Genomic DNA, 18,787 nt, shown 5'->3' with positions numbered 1-18,787 from the left:
TGGAGATAATCCTTGGACCCCTTAGGCTCAGGCTTTAAGGATTTCTGTTAATTATTAGAATGTTTAAAGTCTAAATGAGCTGCTTCGACCAAAAATCAATCAAAGTTGAATTTCAGTAAAATAATTAGAATTCTAAGTGTTGTTTTATAGAAGACTATATTAGTTCCTTAATATATAAATGGGATCTTGTGAACATGTTTGGATGAAAGAAATATGAATAGTAATGGGAGGTTTTCCATTTAATTATAACTGGAAATGGCATTATTGGCAATAAGCAAAATACTCTGATTGCCTTGCTAATTATATGGTGTTATTTTCCGCTTTAGATAAGTTGATGGTTTGAAAGAACAGTGATCAAAGAAAAGCTTATGCGATGTGGTTCCTTTTCTATTTCCAAGTTATTGATATCTGTGGATTTTTTGCTTTCACACTGGATATTTGGGATTGTACAGAAATAAAGGTAGGGTTTACATAAACTTGTTAAGTCAAAAGAGAAATATTGCAACTGAATCAATAGGTTCAATAAGATATTTAGAATTGTATATTGTATATTTAACCTATCCGCAAGTATTTTCTCTATTAAGCATTCTCTCAAGGCCTGTATTGATATAAAAATTTTAAATGACATTAATTAGAGTAGCATTTCAAAATGTCTTGATAATAAATTTAAAAAAGAGCTTTATTGTTAAATGAATTGTCAATGTCCTGGGTTAGTGAAACAGGATTCTTTTCAGCATAATTTTTCGGAAACTTTAAAGTACAGAATAGTACTATGAATCTTTAAAGTAAGGTATAACAAGCTCCATTTTTGTATACTCTCATTTAAACATGAAATCTTTTTCTTGGTACTTCTCCTAGGATAATAGATTTAAAATATATCTGTGTCCTTTTATACTATTTTTATTTCTGTTTAAATATGAAAGGAAATTTATACATGTATATGGCATGAGTATTTATTCTTTTTCTTCACTGACTATATAAAAATTTAATATTTAGTGTTTAAAATGAAACCTATATATAAAAAAACATTAGAAGAGTAAGTTTGTTTTAACATAAATCTAAATTATCAAGATGACTAATGTAGTAAGCAGAATTTGTCATACCACACCTACTCATTATTGTTCATACTGACTCTTCCAGGACAAATTTATGTGGGGCAGAACCAAAAGGCTGTTGCCAAACCTCTCGATGTCTAGCGATGCTACTGCCGAAGTCTGCATGTGAGTGTGAACAATGTATTTTCCTCTCTGGGTTGGATCGGGTAGGTGAAAATGGAAGTTTAAGATACTAATTGCATATGTTATTACCATCTCTTCTTCAATAACAACATGCCATTTATTATCTGTGAAAAAACTTGCAATTAGGTTTAATGAAACTCAATAATTAAAAATTAAATAAGACCTTAAGTATTTTAAAACATATTACGAAAATCTCTGAAAATACTGTATCCTTTATGCTGTCATGCAGTCACCCAGTGGTAGCCTTTAAATATCTCAACTTGTTTAGTTTATGATATCACATATATCAATATTTGGGGAATTTCAGTCAGCTCTCCTCTATTGAGAATGTTTCTTTAGTATCTTGTACAAGGGAGTATGTTTTGTCCACATTATATCATATCTTATAAATAATAATTAAATATAGTTAAAAAAATAATATACATGGGTCGTGAGTGGCACGGAGGGGTTGACACTCTTTCTCCCCATGCCTTTGTATCCTGTACCCGCCTACAACTTTCTCCTTGCTCAAAGCCCCATTGACCCCCCATTGTTCTTGCTATATCCTGGTCTTTTAGGACTCATGGATGCGTTCCAGCGTGGCATCTTTAGTGTGCTCACTTCCCTTATTTACTAGGAAACTGGACTGTATGTAGGCACATAGAAGGCATTGTAGCTTTAATGGAGGGGAATGACAATAATCTGAGGAGATTCCTTTCTTCAGAGTTTTGGCTTTACTTCAATTTGGCTTTACTTCAGTTTAGTCTGGGCCCCCATCTATGGCTAGGAAGAGAATCACTCATGTTCTTACCCTTGGGAAAATACCAGTAAACCAGCAGTCTTCAGAACCTCTACTCCTGGTAAGGCTTAAGCCCTACTGAGCATCCAGTCCCAGTGACAGCACCTGTGCCTAACACTGTCAGAATGCTATTTCACTTATACCTTATAGATACTGGAATACACATGAGCATATCAAATACATCAATGTCGTTTTACCTTAAATGTTTGTATGTTATCTAATAAGTAGCTTTTGTAAACTCATGAAGCTAGGACTCCGAGGTAGACAATGACCTGGAAGTCCCACTTAAAAATATTTAAACATAGATACTTAATAAATATTATATAAATATGACATAATAATATCTTATTTTTTCATATCTTTTTTATAGTATGCAGATACACAGAAAGAGATGAGTAGAGTATGGATTTTAAAAGTAATCATAAATTTAGTGTTTTTAGTTAGAAATTCAAATTCATAATCAAAAGAGCTAAAAAAGGCTATATGTACTTTTTCTGTTAAAATAACTTTTTACTTTATAAAAAATAAGACAGGGACACTGTTTTAAGTTGTTCTTTTTTTAATTCAATGGTTTTGCACCAATTTGTGAGTAGGTTACTGAATAACATAATTTGTCTTCCAGTGACTTTACATTAATAACTAACAAAATTATCATTCAATTTTATGTTACAACTGTGAAATCAATGTATAAATACAAAAACAAGTCTTTTCTTATAGTAATATATTGTATGTATCTTTTGAAGATGAAGTCTTTGTCTAGATGAGGTATAAAGACATATATTAACACTCTAGCAACAATCAAAAGTACAATGTTTGTAGAAAGTTATTATTAAATTAAGTTTTCTGACAAGTGTTTTAAATCATTTTTATTTAACTAAATTTCCATCTTACCAACTGAAACCACATCAGTGATAATGGAAGGGAAGAGTAGCAAGCTACTTCATCAGCATTAGCTTCAGGAAGGTCAAGATACCAACCATGGATTAATATGAGGAGGCCTTCATAACTAAGGAGACTTGAGAAAACATGCAAGTTGCCTGACGGTCCTAACTGTGATGAAAATCATCCACTGAAGTGGGTATTATTGTAAATCTTCGTCTACGTGACAGATTTACATCTCCCTGCCTTCATAAAATTCACCATTAATGGAACAACACCTATTAAGCTGAGATATTTCTAGGTGTAGTACGTCATGGTATTTTCCTGTATAGTTTACATTATTCTTGGCATTTCACTGCCTGTCTCATGAGATGGCTAAGAAGGAAAATATAGTAACTTGCACTCACTTCTCAAGGACAAAATGACACATCTTACCGGAGGAAAGATTCAGAAAGTGAAAAGCAAATATTGCAAATAATAAAGTTGAAAAATGTGGCAAATGAAAAATATAGAGACTTCGGGAAAAACTTTATTTTGTAGAATACAATTTTAATACATTATCAAATTCCTAGTTTTTAGGGTTTTTAAAAAAGAGACATAACAAATATTTACAACAGCTCGTTCTTAGAGTTGGGTACGTATAGGAAAGAAAATATGATTTTTGACATAAACCCAGTCTTAGTTCTTATGTTTCCACCATTGCTTGCATAGAGAAACCCTAAGACCTCAAAAACATTTGGATAAAACTACTGTAGCACGTTCTGACAATATATGCTGAGCAGGTTTTGTATAACAGAGGCAATTAAAATCTCCACACTCTCCCTTGAGATATGTCAGTATAGAAAATCTGGGATACTATATAACTTAATTTTTGTTCACATATAGCCTAAGAGGAAAAGAATTTCAACTCTTACCATAGAGTTCTATTTTTTTCTTTCTCTTAAGAGAAAGAATTAAACAGTTACAAGCATGTATTAAACTTTTGACACATTGTTATGGTATTTTTGACTATAATGTAGGGTAGAATATTCTCTAAGCTAGTGTCATTTTACATGGGCTAAAAATAAAATTTGAAAACCAGATTGTAGCATTTCACAACTGAAAAAAATTGGTGATATATTTTTCATTCAAAGCCCTGTATATATGAGAGAATTGCAAAATAACTAACCCATGTTCATATCATTAGCTAATGGTAGAGCCAGGACTTAAGAAGTAGGTGTTCTTCAGAGAAACCTCTCTTGAACCCAAATAAAGTATAACCATGTTTGCTCCTCGTACAGCTAGCTTTAGGGAACATTTTCTGGTATAAAATGTTTTCCTTAGCCTTTATGCCTTTTGACTGTGAGAAAGGAGGAACAGAGAAGATGAAATTTGAATTTTTAAGCAAATATTTAGGAGAACTTGTGCTCCTTTTGTATATATATATTTATACTGATGCCTGATTCATTTTTTTCTCTTGCAACAGCATCCCTTTTACTTTATATTAGTAATAAAGGGAACAATGGAAAATTCTCATGTGCAACAATGTGGTCATTACACAAAACTTTGGATGTATGATGTTTATTAGTACTGCAAACTATTGGGAATAGCCATATAGATCTTGTGGAAGAGCCTTCTTATAATGGCTAGTAATGGTTTCACATAATAGGGGCTCAGAAAATATTTGTCATTTGATTTGCTTCTTTTGAGGATTTTTTGTTGTTGTTGTTGAACCTATATCTTATATAATCCATTGTGGAACATGAATAGTTTGAAAAAAGTTTATATACCGAAATGTTCAACATGTATCACATGTTTATAGATTTTTATATAAAATAATTTTCTTGAGTCTGTGATGCACAATTTTGCAATCTCCACAAAGCAGGGCAGGAAAGTTCTCATAATCTTAAGTATTAACACGTAGCCTGTACTTCTTTTTGAAAGAGCATTTATAATTGTGAAGAGCATTCAGGTTAAACTACTGACCACTAGATAACTTCCCAGCTGCCAGTTAAATCATATCAAACCCACTGTGCAGAGACCCTTTGGCTCTAGCAGATAGAACATTACTGTTAAGGACCAACAGTAATTCTGTCTGTCCCCCTTCCCAGTGCATGTATGGAAGCTCCAACTCCCAGTGAGACAGTATTTGGAGATGGGGCCTTTATGGAGGTACTTAAAGTTAAATGAGGTCGTAAGGGCGAGGCCGTGATACAACAGGACTAGTGTTCTTATAGGAAGAGATATTGAATGGCTCTTTCTCTCTCTCTCTTCATCTTGTGAGGGCAAAGTAAAAAGGTGGCCATCTGAGAATCCTCACCAGAGATGAAACCTGCCAGTCTTTGATCTTAGACAACCTCTAGAACTATGAGAAATACATTTATGTGTTTAAGCCACCCAACCTATGATATTTCATTATGGCAGTCAGAGCCAAATCATACAATTATTGTTTAAAACAAAGACATGATTGATCAACAAATGAGCATTTTTGGAAAACTATTATATGCTTAAAGCTTTTAAAAAATTGCGCTGTTATTTTTTTCTCTTCTCTCCTCCTGTACCTCCCCCCCGCCCCCATCTCTTAAGGTTCTTTACTTATCCATTTCTTTGATCATTAAGAGAGCAATCTCTTTTGGGGACATTTTAAAAAATAACACCCGTGAACAAAAAATAAATGCATTACGATTTTTCCACCAGCCTAATTCCTTTGTAGACCCAGTAACAATAAGCAAGAGGTTTTAAATGGAGTTCAGTTATTTAAGCACCTGCTTTATCATGTGCGTTCCATTATCCTCACTCAGATTTGTTTTAGTTTTGCCCTTTGGACCAAGCACATCATCTCTAAGGCTTCATGAACAGCTACTGCTTCCATGAGAGCTATTTGGAGTTGGAAATGCTGAGTTTCTCCAAGATGAAAATTATGTTTGCATAGCAGAAAACACAAATTTAAGTTAGAAATATGTTGGGAAATGTCATTTTCTTTGCAACCAAAACAAATGAAGAGGATGGGAAATATCACTTAGAATTCAGAGCTTGTGAAATTTTGAAAGCATTCCAAAAATTTGGCAACACTTAAAATATTGCTTGATATTTATGCCCTGGGATGAATATTTTAGGAGTCCAAATTAAACTCGTTGACAGATATACACTGAGAATGTGTTAACGTATTTGCTGTTTTTGTTTCTTGCTATATATAAGTACAGTACTCTGAACTGAGGATTTGTCCCACATGTAACCTATTCAAGTTACTATGTATAATGCAAATAAAAGATTTATTATATTTACTACATATTTTAAAATCATGGGCATATGCCCATGTGATAGCACATTCGCATATGCTTATAAAAGTAAACATGGAAAACAAAAATGACCAGATTTCAAGGTTACCACTATGCTATATATCATCTACTAATTGAAGAGAAAATCACAGATGACATGGAAGTTGTAATTCAAGAAGGCTACTAGAAAGTTCTGACTGCTTTAATTCTGTAGATGATATGTGCATTTAAATGCCACTGTGAACCACTATTATATTTAGTTATACATCTCTATTTTTCAGATTGGACCACTGGATTGCATTAGTATTGCAATTTTTACATAAAGGATTGAAAAAATCACAAGCTCAGACACAATAGAATATCTAGATGTATGACAGTTTATAGAGATGTTATGGAGGTAGAAATCATTATTACTGAGATGGTATAAGTACATCTTTTGAAGCCAAAGTTCTAAATTTAAAATTAAAAAAAAAATTAACTGGCATTTTAAATCCCAATCCTACATAAGAATCTTAAAATAATACAATTCCTGAAAATTTCTCCCTATGTATTTGCTAAGTAAAATAAAGTACATACACCATCTACTGTAGTACTTGTGTAAATGTTATTTCCTTTCCTTCTCCTTTTCAGCAAAGGTCCCGGGTGGAAGAAGGTAACACTTTGATCTGTTTTGGCTCCAGTGTGGATATTGCTCAGCTTTTTTATTTGGTAGTTATAAAAAAGGGAGAGCAGTGGAAAGGAGGTGGTCTATTTCCAGTGTCTCTGATCTGTGAGAAGGAGCATCTGATTTCAGAATCTTTTGGAGAAGATGATGGTTAATTTCATTTGTCAACTTGGTTGGGCTTAACAATGCCCAGATAGCTTGTATAACACTATTTCTGGGTATGTCTGTGAGGGATTTTAGGAAGAGATTATTATTTGATTCAGTAGACTGACTAAAGAGATTTGCCTTCACCAGTGTGACCAGGCATCATTTAATCCTTTGAGGACCTAAATGAAACAAAAAGGCAGAGGAAGGATGAATTTTCTTTCTTTTTTCTTGAGCTGGGATGTCCATTATTTTCTTGCCCTTGTACATTGAATCTTTTAGTTCTTGGGCCTTGGTCTCTAGGTTTTCGGTCCTTTGGTCTGTCCTTCAGTCCTTCAGTCCTTCAGTTCTTGGTTGCAGATGACAGATTGTGGGACTTCTCAGCCTCCTTGATTGATTGGGTGAACCTATTTCTATAATAAATTTTCTGTTTTATCTATCTATCTATCTATCTATCTATCTAATCATCTATCATCTATTCTTCTATCCCTCTATCTATCATTTATAATCTATCATCTATCATCTCCTTTCCTATCTAATCTATCCATCCTATTAGTTCTGTTTCTCTGGAAAACCCTGAATAATACAGAGAACAAAGATGGTGGAACCAAGACAGTTTTTATATACAGGAGAGAATCAATAAATATTTGTTAACTAAACAAGCTAATAAATGCATAAAAATTATAAGTGCCAACATATGTGCTGGATAAGCTAAACACAGAAGATGTTGTGTGTATCAACCTTTTCAATTTGTCATATCAAAATACCATAGACTGGGTAGTTTAAACAATGGAAATTAATTTCCTCACAGATCTAGAAGTCCAAAATCAAAGTGTTGTCAAGTTTTTTTCTGGTAAAACCTCCTGTCCTGGTTTGCAGATGTCTGGCTGCCTTCTCAAGGGAGAGAGATCTCTGGTGTCTCTTCCTCTTCTTCTAAAGATACCTGTCCTATAGGATTAGTGTCCTATCCTATGACCTCATTTAACTTTATCCTCTTAAAGGCTCTATCTCTGAATATAGTCACATTAAGATTTAAGTCTTCAACAAATAAATTTTAAGGAGGTATAGTTCAATTCGTAACGTGGAGAAACACTGAGATGTTAAGAAATGTGAACTATATACTTTAGGCTGCTGTTGTCTAGTAAACACTTTAATTATCTACACACTTTACACCTTGAAGATTAGATTTAAAACTGTGAAATTGGCCCTAATCTAGCACATGCAGAATGGAGATAAAGGAATTTTAAGTAGTTCGGTGTACCTACAATATGTTCAAAGCTTTCAAATTTGAGAATACCATCTTGAATTCTCTTCAAGAGGGCCTAAATATTTTACTAGAGTTAAATTCCTTCACAATATCTCTCAAACAACAACAAACAAGTCAAAAAACACACTTGACTAAAATTATTGCTTGGTTTAATAGAATCCATCTCGTAGTTTTTTGAACTTAAATTGAGTGAGGTTGATTGAAAAGAGACAAACTGAGTAGTAGTAAATTTTATATTTCTAATGACTTTTGACATTTATTAGTCAATTAATAGATTATATAATTTAATAAATATTCACTTTTATATTGTATGACCCAGCAAAATTATTAGGTATTACATGGTGTCTTTGGTGTAGTATTTATAATTCTCACTGCAATTTCTACTTTGTTTTTAAATGAAAAAACGTAGCTGCAGAAGTTTAAGTTCTGTATTCTAGCAGATTTACTGGGCCATGTAGTTCTGTTATTATTCATAAAATGTATGTAATTCACAAAACATATGGTTTTTAAAAAAAGGATATAATAAATATATTTTAAATAATCTATATTACATTAAATTCTAAAGCCATATCCAATATAGAGGCTTTTCACTGTTATACTAAGAATATTAAAATTAGTACTTAAGGATGAGCTGTAGAGATGATAGTACTTCAAGTAATTAAAATAAAATAAAATAAAATAACATAAAATAAAGCCTTTCTTTTCAAACTGCATGTTCCTTTGTTTTCATTTAATCTCCTGAAAATCTACCAAGCTACAGTGATAGTTGAAGCTCTTCTCTGGTCTCAAAAAATTATATTTCTATGTAATGCCCACATAGCATTTCTGTTTCAAAAACTGCAATTCAGTCAACCTTGCAAAGAGACCGTAGCTTAGTGGTTAACCAATAGATAGGATTGGGGGAGGAAATTATACTAACTACAGATGAAAAGATTTACACATGTCAGGAAACTATGAGATTTCATTTTCAGCTAACATCATTCCCCTATTTAAAAAGATAGAAGAAAATCAGCTCACGGGTATTGAGGGTCAAATGTCAATCTTATGTTAGTATTTCAAATTTGCTTGAAAATGGCATTAAAGTACCTACATATTCCTACATATTCCTTTGTATGAATGAATGTGCAAGAGAAAGGGACAAAAGGGAACACTTTTAAAAGTAAATGATGTGGGAAGAATTCAGGGAAATATGTGCATTTTAGACCTTGATGGAGAGTTAAACCTTGATGGAGGTTTTTTAGGAGACTAAATGAAAATATAGGAGCATGTGGTTTTAGAGGAGATGCTTCATTTAATTTTAATTTAATCTTAATTAACTCCTTTCTGTGCATAGCCCACTCTGGGAAATAGTGGTTAGTTAGTGCCATGATGTTGTTTTTATCTCTGTGAACATTATTCTGTGACTTGAGTTACAGTGAAAGGAATGCTCTGAATGCAGAATCAGAGTTTCTAGAAAGACTAGAATTTGTAGAGTAAGTGGCATGGAAATATCCAGAATATATGAATATAGCCTTGGCTTCTGGTAAGTGCTCTGCTAATTCTGTTTGATGATCTCAAATTTAAGATAAAATTCCATGGGAATTATAAAATTTTATACTTAGAAAAGATTTGAAAAAAATCTTCAGAATTGTTCAACTAGTGTTCTGTGAGAAGCCATATCCATAGGATGTTATATCCATCAAGAGTCTCTGGGTAAAAAGGGCAGAAATCTAACTTAAGGAAAGAAAAAAATGATTGGACGGAAGCGATGTAATTAACAGAAGAAAAAAGGGCTGTTCTGCAGATCTTAGACACTGGACCTGAGACAATGTTGCCAGGATTCTTTCTCATAGAATCTTATATCTGTGGGTATAGGCTCCAGTCTTTTTAGATTCTTTTGTGTAAATTTTTTTTTTCAGGTCAAAAATCAGAGAGTAGAGAGAAATTTTCTCCAAAATATCCATTTAGAAAACTACTGAAGAAAGACAGTTCAATTAGAAACACAAAGTTTTAGTCACTAAGAGGAAAAGAATGATTATAGGTAGCAAAAATAAGATGTCTACAAGGCCCACTCTGTGAATGTACAGTATAGTACCTCCATCTGTTTTACCACATGTATAATTTGTAAAGGGCTCCTGTGTTACATCCAATTGTTTCATGTATAATCTCTTACCTTTTCCCACATGGGTGACAGTCAAAACTAAGTAATCCAGTTCTAGGTCTAAAATCTCCTGGCAATGGGATTTCATTGCAGTCAAATTTGGATGTGGCTTCTTATGAGCCAACAACTTATGTATCGAGTGGTATATTTGACCACCTGATACTCACAACATACAATGAAAAACCAAAAAAATATTTCCAACCAGGTAAGGGAAGGCTTATCAACAGTGCCACTATTGACGTTTTAGGTTGGATAATTTTTTCTTTTGAGGAGTTGTCCTGTGCATTGTAGGATGTTTAGCATCATTCCTGGTAGACCTACTAGATGTCAGTAGGAACCCCCTGCCTCCTCCCAAGGGTGCCAAGCCAAAAAAAAAAAAAAATTCTCCAAACATTGCCACATGTTTTCTTGAGGGGCAAAATCACTCACGTTTAAGAACCATTGAAATATTGGAAAATGTGAAGCGACGTAAGAGTTGTCAGAGTCCAACATATTTACTGTTCATTAGAATGGAATAGTTACGATTACTGGCCTCGGAGTCAAATTCTTTGGGATTATGACTTTATCACTTATAAGGTTTGAGCAATGGACTTACCTTCTGTGTGCCTGTTTTCTTTTCCACAAAATGAACATGATAGGAACAACCTTATGAAGTTGTTTAGAGGATTCAATAACCCAACATAGTGCCTGCACATAATCAGCAAATTCCCACTAATGTTGGCTATTATCACTATTATCTGGCAAGGCTAGAACATCAAAATGCAACCCCGTATCGACTCACTTTTCAGACAGAAGAGCTAGTTTCTTGATCAAACATTTTGTTGTCCTAATTCTGCCAATGAGGGGAAAACTCCATTGTCTAAAGTTCTTAATAGACATATCTAAAGGGCTATTAATGAGGCTTCACCAGCTGCAGAATGGTCTATCTCTATAGAACAATTCTATTATGACCATGTAAATGTCCTCCTTTGTTAAATAATTCTGCACCATTGTTTACCTAGCTTGAGGTTTCTGTTTCCCTAATTTACTTCATCCCTCCCTCCCATCCCCTTCCATTTCCTTTGTAAAATTACCTACAAATTTCATTTGATGAGAATCCTTTAGTAGTGAATAAAGTTAGAAATCCTAAAATTAGGAACTTTGTATTTGGACCTCTGCTTTGTACTTTCAGTTTCTTAGGAACAGGTCTTGCACCTTCTCATGCTCTTAGATCTCAGCTCAATGCCTTTGTCTTAAGCCACTGCCCAAATCAGAATAAGGTAATCGGCTGAAGTGGTAAGGCAGAGCTTCCCCAGTGCCCAGAACTTGCATCTCCTTTGGTGGTACTTTTTAGGGAAAAGTTAATACCTTTGCCAAGAAGGGTTCAGAACAAGAGATGTTTAAAAGTGGCCTGAATAGAGAATTCTACTGGTTCTTTCTGGGTTCCAGTCTCAGCTGCTGCAGTATTTTATCTTTCTCAAACTTTGCAAACACAAATTTCAATATAAGGCAGAAAATTCAACTGTTGCAATTCTTTAGGATGCATTAGATATGAGTTTTTGAAACTCATGGCCATGAGCAGAAAATAGATCTCTTTTAAAAAGCTGTTTATGGTAGCGGTGGCCTTTTTTTTTTTTTTTTTCCAGATGAAGAAGCTTATTTTAAAGCTTGTCTCTCGCCTATAGGACCTTACTGAACCCTGGGAAGCAAGAAAGACAGTATTACAGCATCCTAATATATATATATATTTACCATTAAAGACTGAGTTTAGGCAGGCACATTTTAAAGATAAATTGCTTAAAAAATTACTTAATGAACTGCTTCAGTGACTTAATGGCAATTATTTTTCCCATCTTGGGATGGAAGTGCTTGCACTGTTCCCCAGTCCATCCTGAATAGCTGCTTCTATGTTTTCAGACTTTTAAATTCTCACTGTCCTCTTTTGGTGTAATTTTATTTATTTATTGAAATTATTATTTTACAAGTGACAAAAACCTCATTAAAATTAGCTTCAACAAAAAAAAGAGGTGTACTTTTTTTTTTTCTTTTTTTCTTTTTCTTTGAGAGATGACTACTAGGGTAGCTGTACGAGGCAGGAAAAATCCCAGGATATCAGACGGAAATGAGAGACTTGATTCATTCTTTTATCAAACTTTAATTGAGAAACTTTTATGTGCCAAGTCCTCAGATCAAGGTAGAACAAAACTGACATTTTTTGATTTCTTCAGGCTTTAAAGTTGATCTCAGCGAGATCATCTTTCTCTAATTCTTACTGCAGATTTTTCTATTGGTTATTAAATTTATTCTTTCAGATTCCTTTATGTGATAGTATATGCAATCCCTAGTATCTCCTGGGTTACATCTTTCCAATTTTTCAACTTGAAGAAAGGATGATTCTTCTCTGATAGTTTTATTCAAGATAATCTTGGAGGACCCACTCTGGGATCAGTCACGTTGGGGTGTGGGAGTGGTATGCTGTCAGTGGCCAGGTTAGGGTCTCTCCGGATCCACCTTTCCTACTAAAGTTGGGAAGGAGCCTTTTGTTATATCCCCTGCTGTAGTTCCTCTGCTTTCTAAGACTTGATCCCTCATTGCAGGCTTAGCTTTTAGCTCTCTCAAGTTCTTTTCCAGCTCCCCAAGTGTTGCTGCTCTGTCCCATTGTCTCTGTTCTTGGATGTTTATACGTTTTACTTAATTTCTTAAAAACACTTTTTCCTGATTTTGTTGCAGACTCAGAGTATGTAATTGTCATGCCATCTATAAGTTTTATGTAGGTATATTTCATATAAAATCTCATTTGACCATCGGTTTTTAAAATACCGGTACAGCCCCATCCATCCCAAGTGTGTGTAGTTGCTTTGATGAAATCCCATTTTGATTAGATTTTCATTTCATCAGTGTTCTTTAGATCAAAAGCTATATATTTAATTTTTAGATAAATTGATATAATGGCCAAATTCAGATAAAAGACAATTGTTTTCCTTTTACACTCTTAATTTTCTTAAAAAATCTGTTGATAATTTCATGTCGGCATCTCTTTATTGTGATATGAATACCTTGACTACCACTTTATAACGACATTAGTCAGGTTCTTTACTTTTTTTATGGCATTAACTTTGGAGGAGAGGAAACTTTTCATTGAAAAAAAAAAACTATTGATTTCTACAATAAAATATTGTATCTTTTAATATTGAAGACTATCTCAAAATTTTGACAACACTAATAAAGGTTTAGAGAGAGAGAAGGAAATATATTTGTAATTCATGTTTTTATGCAGCAATCAAAATTCTCATCTATGAGTTTTTATTGTTGCAAACACTGATGTGTACTGACAAATGTTGCCTTGTAGTTTCTGCCTATGATGCACCTAATGAACTATGCTAACAAATAAAATACTAGATGATGCTTTTTAAAAAGATCTAACTTCCTTTCCCTCACTCCTGATACTGCTTATTGGCTTTTGATTATGTCTAAATCTCAGTGTTTGTGTATTGGAATTACTGGTGGGGCTCTTAAAAAATACTGAGGCTCTGGCCCCAACTCAGACCAATTAAATATAAATTTCTTAAGATGGCATCTGGATAGCAGTACTATGCTAAGCTCTACAAGTGACTATAATATACAGGCAGAGTTGAAAACTATTGATCTCTCTTTGTTTCCTATAGGAACATGAAAATGAATATATGTTTTTACCTTTTTGATGATGTACTGGCTTTGACTTTCTGGTATATCCAGGATCTATTTAAGCACTGGAGTTTTTAAAATATGGAGGGGATTTAAGAGAATTTTGCCATAGTGCAGCTTTTAAAACATAAAACCTATTTTGGACTTTCTCCTTAACCTATCCAGAGAGTACACAGAGATTTAATTATTCAAAGCTAAATTATTTTAATTCATATTTAACTATTGCATATACCTTATTATATGTATAATTATTATTTTATGTTGTGGATAGTGCTCTATATCATATCATAATTTTTTTCCCTTTACAATATTGGTTTTGGTCTCTCTAGATTAAAAAAACTATAATTTTTCCTTATATAACATATGCCATAGGTTACTTGAGGGTGTCAGAGTATTAAAAGTGCTGTTGTGGAGACTATGAAATTATAAAGTTGAAGGTTTTAGATCTGGATTACTTTTGGGGAACATTGAACATAATGAAATGCCCCCGCCTCCCCCCCCCCAAAAAAACGATAAAGATCCCTCAAAGAGAGACTTTCTTGCTAAAAGATCTTCTTTATAGAATGTTGGTTCTTATGGTTATAAATGAAATAGAACCACTTATTAAATTGTTTATTAAAAATACTTATTTGTGCCTACTATGTGGCAGGGAATGTGTTAGAAATTTTAAATGGGCAGCCAGTTTGAAGAAGATACTATGAAAACAAGTATGGAAATATGTATACATTAATTTATGTCAGAAATATTTTAATTATGCTTAAGAAGAGATATGCCTCTATCAAATGGTATTTTCTTATAAGATGGTAAAAATGTCTCCTAGTATTCAAGTCAGACTTGTTTCTATCTTTCCAATGTCATCTTTGTCCCAAAGATGATACACAAAAAAATAAGTGGAGAGAGGATGGCCCTGGCTGTTACTTAGTGCTTGACTTCCTGAGAGCCATTGCTTTTAAGTTTTGATTTGAATTCTCTCCTTACCACCACTTTTAAATTGTTCCTAAATTCCAAACTTTGCCTTACTTATCCTGGTTGAGTGTGTTTCCCTCATCAATTATTTATCACATTTCTTGAAAGACTCAGGCAATTTTTCCTGTAGATCATATGTCCAAGACCGAAAGTGATATCTTCGGATAATTAATTTTGGAATCACTGCAAATTGACTTTACCTCTATTGGCCTTGTGAGTCTCATGATCCTTAAGCTGTTTCCCTAATTTACACAGATCTTAAAGATATTCTATTATTTTATGTTTGGAAGCAGCTTGCTTATTACATTCAAAACTAAGAATAGGTAGGAATTTGTTATATAATATTATAAAACTATAATATTTATTACATAATTTTATAAGTTGATAGTAAAAACTATTTCTTTCTTAAGTTTGTGTTTATTAACCAGGGGCAATTTTGTCCCCCGGGGGGTATTTGACAATGTCTGGAGACATTTTTTGATTGTCACAAGCAGAAAGTGCTATTGGCATCTAATGGGTAGAGGCCAGGGAGGCTGCTACACATCCTACAATGCACCGGGCAGCCCCAAATATCAATAATGCTGTGGTTGAGGAACCTGTCTTAAAATAATTCTAAGAAAAATACTGTATTGTTGAATTTTTAATGTATGCTTGAAAGCCATGATACTATAATTCTTATCTAGGGAAAGATAATTTAAAAGCACTTATACTTTGGGTCTTCTTTCTTTTATACATTAATGCATTCCTTCTAAAGCTCTAAATTGAGTAGATTAAGTGATTTTCCTTCTAAAATGTTCAACTACCTATAACCACGAGTGCTTCCCTTAAGTGCAAGAGCAGGCTGTCTTCTCAGCAAGTTATGCCAAATTCAATTATTAAGAAAATGAATACCTAGTACATAAAATATAGTCCCATTTCAAAATAAATTACACACTTAAAGGATACTGCAGGAATTTTTCAAATATGTTTCTTCTGTAAAAATCAAACTTCTATTTCTGTGTTAACTGTATTGTTTCGCCTCTAATACCTAGGCCTGATTTCTAGATTTGTAAGAGAATGCAAATGAATATAAATACTCATGCTTTCTAGGCATGTTAAATATATGGGTTGCTCATATGTACGTCTTCATATGTTTGTGCATAGTTTATGCACATATCACTTCTACCCTTTATTGGCATGTAACATAGCGCCATTCAAGGAATGTTGTGAAAATATGAAAGATACTTAGTCATAGCTATACTTTTGTAAGGAAAACATTTTATTGTTGGATGTGTCCAATTTATCTGTTTATAAAATTAATAAAAGGGAGTAAAACTATCTCTTTTAGAAGTCTCCTCTGACACCCTTGCTCTGGAGTATCCTTATTACACTACAGGTATGCCACTTACCAGATAATTTCAAAATGTCCATTTATGTACTGTCTTCCACAAGTGACTGTCAATTTGTCTTTATCCCTGGGTCTGTTCCTGGCATAAAGTAAAGCCTTAGTTCTTGTTGACTTCTAATGCAATGTGATAGTTTCTAAAACAGAGATAAGCTACATGTTAATGGCAAGCCCAGATCCTTTTTGTTTAATTGTTGTTGTTTAAAGTCACTCTTGTTCAAGAAGATCTATGTATTTCATCATATGAGTTAGAGATGTATGCCTTCTGTGTTCCTAAGGAATTCCATTTTTGTTCAGATAGCCATCCATTTCCCTATAGTCCACAAACGACTCACTCCGGTGGAATGGACACATTTATAGCTACATGGACATGTGGTGGTCAGTAGGCCAACATCAAGAACTCCACCTCCATAATGAAACCCCAAGTACTAAGGACTTTGGGGGACTAATGATTAATCCAGGAGATTCAGCCTCATTAGATGGGAAGAAAGGATATTTCTCTCATTGTTGAGAGATAGGATTCTTTCCTGTCTTCCTCACTGTACATAAGTAAGGAAGCATGCTTCCACAGTTGCTGTAGGCAGTCACTTTGCTACCATGGAAAAAAGCCTTTCTAATAATAGAACTGACACATAGAAGAGCAGAGAGGTGGGGTAGTAGCAGAGAAACAGAACTGGATCATAGCTATACCAGGCCTATGGCCTATCCCACCTTTTGATTTAGATTATGTGAGAAAATGTCTTTTTATATTTTTGAAGAATGTTGAAGCAGTGTTTTTTATTTCTTGTAGCCTAAGTAACAGTATGTTAGAAATTTTCCATCCTCTCCTTTTCTTAATTTTAAATCATTCATGTCCATTGACTTTTTTCCCCCTATAATCAGGTTATAATTACCCATAACACATTCAGGTATTCTCTTTCTTTCTATTGACTTGTGCTACATCTCAAAATTTCTGTTCATATCTTTCACTTTGAGGCTGCTGACAATTGTCTTTTGGTTCTCAACTTTCTCCAAGAGACTGATCGAGATTATTTTAAAATGGATAAATTCCCTCTTAGAAAAATTCTAGAGCCAGTTGTTAAGACCTTACAATTTTCACATTTTCTTAATATTCCCATTCATCACTGAGAATGTGAGAAATTATAGAATCCTGGAGGCATATAATAATAGTGGTTAGGAGCTCAGATCTGGAGTCAGTCTATTTTCAAATGCTGGCCTCACTACTTAGTGACCTTGTATTAGTTATTTAACCTTGCTAAATCGCTATTTCATCATCTGGAACAGAGGTAGGAAAACAGTGGGGCACATGCAAAATCTAGCGTGCTGCCTTGTCCCTCCCTCCCTCCCTCCCTCCCTCCCTCCCTTTCTTCCTTCCTTCTTTTCCTTCCTTCCAATAAAGTTTTATTGGAATACAGTTACTCTTATTCGGTTATGTATTGTCTATGCAGCTTTTGCACCACAATAGCTATGGCAGACTGTAAAGCAAGCAAAATTTGAAATATTTCCTGTTTGGCCTTTTACCAAAAAAGTTGACTAACTTCTGATCTAGAAAATTATAAGGTAAATTAGAAACTCTAGTTCATAGGATTGTCAAGAGGTTTAAATGAGATAATCTACATAAACAGTTAGCAGGACACCTAGCACATATCCTTCAATAGATGTTAGTTGTCATTGTTGTCATTAATATCGGTAACGTTCAAGAGAAGGTCAGTGCCTGCAGATCAAATGTATTGGAACCAATAACCTTAGCACTTTTTGCAGTTGAGGAAAATTACTGCTTTGAGGATACATGAGGTAGTTTCACTGTACATTTATCAGCAAGGTGAAAAAAACAATATTTCTGGCATCAAGCCCCCAGGTGAGGTATTAAACATAATTACAAGGTTGCATAAATAGATTTACATGATCCCACTGAGACTGTGATATTTTACATCTTATTTTTTATCCAGAGGAAATAAATGTTATTTTGAAAATCATAATTCATTGCTATTCTTAATTCAATAATATCAATTGTGTATAGGGCTGCATTAGAGAAGGGAACATAGTAGTGTTTGACTAGACAGTGGAACAATTAATAGAATCCCCATTTTCCCTAAGAGGTTTATTTGTCATGTCAAAGTTACTCTGGTCTGGTGCAACACAGATGGTGTTGTGACAGCACAAAATGATGAGTGCCACATTGTTCCTTGTAATGATCGTCTTCTGCTCAATTCATCTTGTTTTGCAGCCTTGGATCTCTGCTGCATGATTGTTTTGAAAGTAGGGAGAATTAAGCAGGGAAAGCCAAAGATGCTAAATCCTTTTGTTATTCTTTTAATTGGTATGTGGCTGCAGAAACTACTAAAAGATAATATAGATGAGAATACAAAAAAACAAAAACAACCCCCCCCCAGCTTTGTCCTATAGA

General features: G+C 33.8%; 1 long non-coding RNA gene across 3 annotated transcripts in view; it reads left to right on the top strand.

The window, feature by feature from the left end:
* LOC118601641 overlaps positions 1-18,787 on the top strand; it is a 153,259-nt gene that overhangs the window by 8,186 nt on the left and 126,286 nt on the right. For all 3 annotated transcript variants that reach the window (XR_004950430.1, XR_004950429.1, XR_004950428.1), the window contains 2 exons: positions 327-460; positions 1,141-1,220. This is a non-coding gene — a long non-coding RNA (uncharacterized LOC118601641). The remainder of the gene's footprint in view (positions 1-326; positions 461-1,140; positions 1,221-18,787) is intronic.

The sequence above is a fragment of the Rousettus aegyptiacus genome, unplaced genomic scaffold (genome assembly GCF_014176215.1).
Source record: "Rousettus aegyptiacus isolate mRouAeg1 unplaced genomic scaffold, mRouAeg1.p scaffold_m13_p_4, whole genome shotgun sequence".
Taxonomy (NCBI): domain Eukaryota; kingdom Metazoa; phylum Chordata; class Mammalia; order Chiroptera; family Pteropodidae; genus Rousettus; species Rousettus aegyptiacus.
Note: the sequence above shows the minus strand (reverse complement) of the source record. Positions and strands in the feature narration are given on the sequence as shown.